The sequence below is a fragment of the Bidens hawaiensis genome, unplaced genomic scaffold (assembly GCF_021521415.1).
Source record: "Bidens hawaiensis isolate Kalapana, Puna unplaced genomic scaffold, B.hawaiensis_p1.1 tig00003217_1, whole genome shotgun sequence".
Taxonomy (NCBI): Eukaryota; Viridiplantae; Streptophyta; class Magnoliopsida; order Asterales; family Asteraceae; genus Bidens; species Bidens hawaiensis.
Window position 1 is genome coordinate 578,991 of NW_027491174.1, and position 6,000 is coordinate 584,990.

Below are 6,000 nucleotides of genomic sequence, written 5' to 3' on the forward strand. Positions count from 1 at the left end.
GCGAATCTGAATTGTGAGACCTGCTGTTAGGTTGTTTTGTAATTAGCATATCTCATGAACTACGAGACCAATTGGGTTGGTTCCACTTCTGGAAGTTGACTTGTTGAGTTAGGAACCTAGCCAAAGTGGTCTTGCATTTGTTGGATTTTTCATTCAACGGTAATTTCAAATAACATTCTGTTGCGCATGAATTTTACTGTTATGAGTTTGCTGTAATGTTTTGATCATTGTGAGAAACATATGTGGAATAAAAATAAAATAAAATATGTTCTGGAAACGCAATACATGTATTCTTTTGTGATGATTTTTGATGAATTAATTGAGATGGAATGATCGGTGGAATAGTGTAATCTTTCAAGTAGAAATTCTGTCTCGGTAAAGTTAACTCCCAAACTTTGTGAAAATGCATGAAAAGTGCTAGTTGCTAGTTAATTGTTAGGTTTTGACCAAATTGCCCCTGCGGGGAATACTTGCTAAATAATTGTGGTATTTTGACCAAATTGCCCCTGCGGGGAATAGTTGCTAGTGATGTACATTATAAATACATGACACGTAAATACTTGTTCACACATGTAACGTATCACAAATATACTTGTTAAAGTCACACACGATTCACAAACGAAACACGAAACGTAATATTTGCATAGGTATTACGTGTCGGGTCTAGAGACTCGTTAATAGCTTGAATACTTAGAAAATCTCTTAGTTGTTTTAGAAAGCTAGAGAGAGTTTTCTGTGACGCGCATCACTTGGTGATTTATTTTTGGGAATTCTTCGCAAACAGTTAGTTTCACTTTCCCCTTTTTAAACAAAACGCTTTTCACTTGGGGGAGATAACATACTCCGAAAACGCATTTAAGATGTTGTTAATATAGATTATATATCACTTGTAAAGACTAAGTGGCAAACGCAATAACTAAAGTCCTTCATTCACATCGAACCGTTTAATGTTGGATAATAGCGAGTCATTGTTGAGTAGTACTACTGGGTTTGACAAACCCCACCCAACGCTAAACTCGACAGGAGGTTGAGTGGGTGTAATCTTGGCTAAACACATACCATGGTCGGGATAGACCTGGTGGCAAGGCAAATGATAAACAGTCAGCTTCGGTGTCGAACACTTAGTAATACTTGTTTTATAGGCTAGCTACCTATAGATATATAATTGACATAACACTATCTGGTAACGCAAAACGCTTAACGCAAAAGGCTGAACGCAAAACGCTGAACGCAAACGCTAAACGCTTTATTTTATATAAACTTGTGAACTCACCAACCCCGTGTTGACACTTTTAGTATGTTATTCTCAGGTAGCCGAGGCGGGCGCGCGGTTTAGGATCATGCATTGCTTGAAACACTTTTAATTATGCAAACTTATTTTAAACTGTTATCATTGGGTTTTTAAGTCGTCCTGCGTGACGCAACCTTGGTTTCTATGGTTTTACGCTTCCGCACTTATTTTCATTTAAACGTTTTTATGGTTTGATTATAACTAATGATTCCGATCCTGTTAGTTCACACCCTCTGATTGTAAAACTCCGTTAGTGGATTTTGAGGGTGTGACATTTAATTCGTTCCTTCCAAATTAATGCATTAGCTACTATATTGGCCTTACCCAGATGCTATTTAATTTCACAATCATAGTCGTTCAACAGTTCCTACCCATCTTCTTTGCCTTATTTTCAGCTCTTTCTGATCAAATATGTGTTGTAGGCTTTTCTAGGCCGTATAAATAGTACATTTGGTGCCTTACAGGTAATGTCTCTATATTTTCAATGCAAAAATAACTTCTCCCAATTCACGATCATGAGTTGTATAGTTCTTCTCATATACTTTTAATTGACGGGAGGCATATGCTATTACTTTCTTCTGTTGCATCAGTACACATCCTAAACCTTTATGAGATACGTCACAATAGACTACCAAGTCATTAGTTCCATCTTGGAGACTTAATATTGGAGCTTCACATAACTTTTGTTTTAATGTTTGGAAGGCCATTTCTTGCTCTTCTCCCCAGTCATATGTTCGATCTTTTTGTGTTAGGATGGTTAAAGGTTGGGCAATGCTTGAAAAGTTTTCAATAAATTGTAAGGCCCCGTTACCGGTAGCCCTACTTTTGTGTTGGATTTACTCATAAACACAGTTCTGAATATCATAGTTAATTAAAACTTTCATGGAATAATATAAAACCTCAGCAGTCATTACAAACATTCATAATCTTGCCTTTAAAACATAACTTAAACACGAATTTTAGTTCAAAACATAACAAGTAGATCTTTAGATGCCAGCTTCTTTATTCTACCGTCATGTGTCCCCGCTCAAGCCAGCTACCTCATTCTACTCACCTGCGTGCATACTAAAAGTCAGCTACGCTGGGTGAGTTCTAGTTAATCACATAACTTACTTTACATACACATATACGTGCCCGAAGGTACGCATTACATACTTAACCTGTCCATCATTCTTTCATATTTATATTCATAACTAGCCTCACGTTATAAAGAGCATTTCGCCCTACATGCCTCGGATATTATTAGGGTCCGGTACCCTCCATCCTCGGATATTATTAGGGTCCGGTCACCCTTCATCCTCGGATATTATTAGGGTCCGTTACCCTTTCTTCCAAACCTCCATAGCATACTTTCTATATACATAATTGTAAAGTTTTGTACGTAGATACATCATTCATTCATCATCTTGAAACATACATATAACATCAAACCATTACCTGGCAGTACTTGCAATTTCAAAGATCGTTCAAGAATCGACAAGCAATCACTCATACATTTCACATAATACATATATGGCATACATTTATCACTTAGGATATGTGTATTAACTAATCACATCGAGTATGCACACCGCCCCGAAAACATAACAAGGAATGGGGCTAGAAACTCATCTGAAGTCGGTTACATTCACCGTTAATAGTTATCCCTTTCTTCTGTTGGGCACGGCTAACTGTACAATGTTCACATGTATCAATTAACTATTACTACTCATATCGTATTTCTATCTTTATATAACCCACAACGAACGGGGGTCCGGGGTTCAGCGCCCCTGGCAGCGGGGTTCTAAGGGCGGTAGCCCCTAGCAGGGTCCAAGGGGCAGAGCCCCTGGCTGGGGTCGAGCCGTAACTTAGTTCATTATCCAGTTTATCGGATTCGTTATTTAGTTCTTTAACGAATTAGATTTCTATAACGAATGGAGTTCTGATTCGTTATATCATAACGAATCACCACTAATGGACCATCTTAACGAATTGAACTTTATAGCGAAGTGGTCTTTCATAGCGAACTGGCAATCACAGCGAATTTCTCAACTAGTTCGTTATTCTTCTATAACGAATTGGCCTAATGAATCGAGGGTTCTTCTGTAACAAACCACATAACGGCTTGAAGCTCATTCGTTATTCTCCCGTAACGAATTAGGGTTAGGGTTTGTCAAAGAATGTCAGGAACATTCCCTGACATCCTTAAATACATGTGCCGTCTTTCCGGCGCCGTCGTGCCGGAAAATCGGGCGATGGCCGGAAAAACGCGGTTTACCGCATTTTACACCGTTTTTCATCGTTTTTCGTCCCGTTCGATCCGGATCTGAGCTAGGGTGATCGCTAAGCTCATCTTAGGTTCGGTTTATACCCGATTCCATCTGGATGTCGTGATTTAAACGGTTTAACGGTGTCGGCTCGTCGTTTCGTGACCATATCTAACAGGGTTAAGTTCATACAACATCATACTATCATTACCTCGGGTCGGTGCTCGGTTTCCTTCTTGGTTTCGGCTTGGAGAAAGGAAGAACAAGAGAGAAAGCTTAAGTGTGGTTTATATATTTGTGAATCATGGGCTTAAGCCCATGGTCTTTCCTTCTTTCTTTCATAACCCAAGTCCATAACCCAAATCCATTTAACCCAACACTAGCCCAACTCGTATTCTATTTATCTAAACCGATAACGACCCGCTATAAAATAGACGAAATTTATTTTATTATTATAACCAAAAGTAGGATGTTACATAAATCTCAGTAATACCCGGCTAATCCCAAAAATTAGAGAATTACTTTTGGTGATTTACGTACTCGCCAATTTTTAATAGCCTCAATTTTGCTTGGGTCTACTTGGATTCCTTCTAGATTCACAATGTGTCCTAAGAATTGTACTTCTTGTAACCAAAATTCACATTTGGACAATTTTGCGTGTAACTTTTCTTGCCTCAATAATTCCATGATTACCCACAGATGTTGTCCGTGTTCCTCCTTACTCTTCGAATATATCAAAATTTCATCGATAAACACTATCACGAATTTGTCAAGGTAGGGTTTGCAAACTCGGTTCATGAGATACATAAATACTGTAGGTGTGTTGGTCAATCCAAACGGCATAACCAAAAATTCATAGTGATCGTACCGAGTTCGCAAGGCTGTTTTTGGGATATCATCCTCTTGAATTATTACTTGATGACAACCAGATCTGAGATCGATTTTTGAAAAATATTTCGCACCCTGAAGTTGGTCAAACAATTCATCGATTCGAGGTAATGGGTACCTGTTCTTGATAGTTACTTTATTTAACTCCCGGTAATGAATACACATCTGGAAACTTTCGTCTTTGTTTTTCACAAATAACACTAGTTCTCCCCATGGTGAATAACTAGGTCGTATAAAGCACCTATTTAGTAACTCTTGAAATTGGTTGGACAGTTCTTGCATTTCATAAGGTGCAAGTCGGTAAGGTGTTTAGGCAATGGGAGCTGCTCCTGGTATTAAGTCAATACGGAATTCAACTTTTCGGGTTGGTGGTAAACCAGGAAACTCATCAGGGAATACATCTGAATATTCGTGTACCACTGGGATGTCTTCTAATCGTTTTTCATCGGGTTCCTTAACTGTTACACTTTCCAAGTATAATGTATAACCTTGGCGCATATACTTTAGTGCCTTAAGTTGGGATACACTACGTGAATATCGACCTTCGGCCACACATGTGGTCTGGGCGATTTGCCACACTTCGGCTTAAATGTGTGGCTAAAAGGTCTTTGACCATGTTTGAAAACCTTCCAGAAATTTTTGGCCACACATATTATTCTTCTTGTGACAATTCTTTACCGACTCAGGTACTTTTCGCCACACCTTTGAAAAAACTGTGACAAAAACTAGCCACATTATAAAAACGTGTGGCGAAATGTGACCTACAGTCATAGTTTGTTAGATCTTTGATACATGTGACCAAAAACACATGCATTAGCCACAAACTGTGACATTTAACTAGCCACATGTTTTAATAGTGTGGCCAAATGTGACAAACGGCTACTGTATTGATAAGAGATGTGTCTAAAAGGTAAAGATATAGCCACTTATATTACGTTGTGTGACCTAATGTCACATTTTCTAGCCACATTTTTAATAAAGTGGTGAAACAAGACGAACAACAATTGTATTTATTAGTAATGTGGCTAAAACGCTTAAAATATATGGCCACTTATACGAGGTTGTGTGACCAAAGAGTAGTTTACTTTTATTTTTCCTAAGTTTTTTATTGTCACGGATACACTTATTATGTGTGGCTATAGGTGATAAATTGTCACACTTAAATATTTTTAAGTGTGTCCAAATGTAATTAATGGCCACTTATAGGAGGTTGTGTGACCAAAGAGTAGTTTACTTTTATTTTTCCTAAGTTTTTTATTGTCACGGATACACTTACTATGTGTGGCTATAAGTGATAAGTTGTCACACTTAAATATTTTTAAGTGTGTCCAAATGTAATTAATGGCCACTTATACGAGGTTGTGTGACCAAAGAGTACCTTAGTTTTATTTTTTATAAGTTTTTTATTGTCACAAATACACTTATTATGTGTGGCTATAAGTGAGAAATGGTCACACTTAAATATTTTTAAGTGTGTCCAAATGTAATTAATGACCACTTATAAGAGGTTGTGTGACCAAAGAGTATGTTAGTTTTATTTTTTCTAAGTTTTTTATTGTCACATATACACTTACT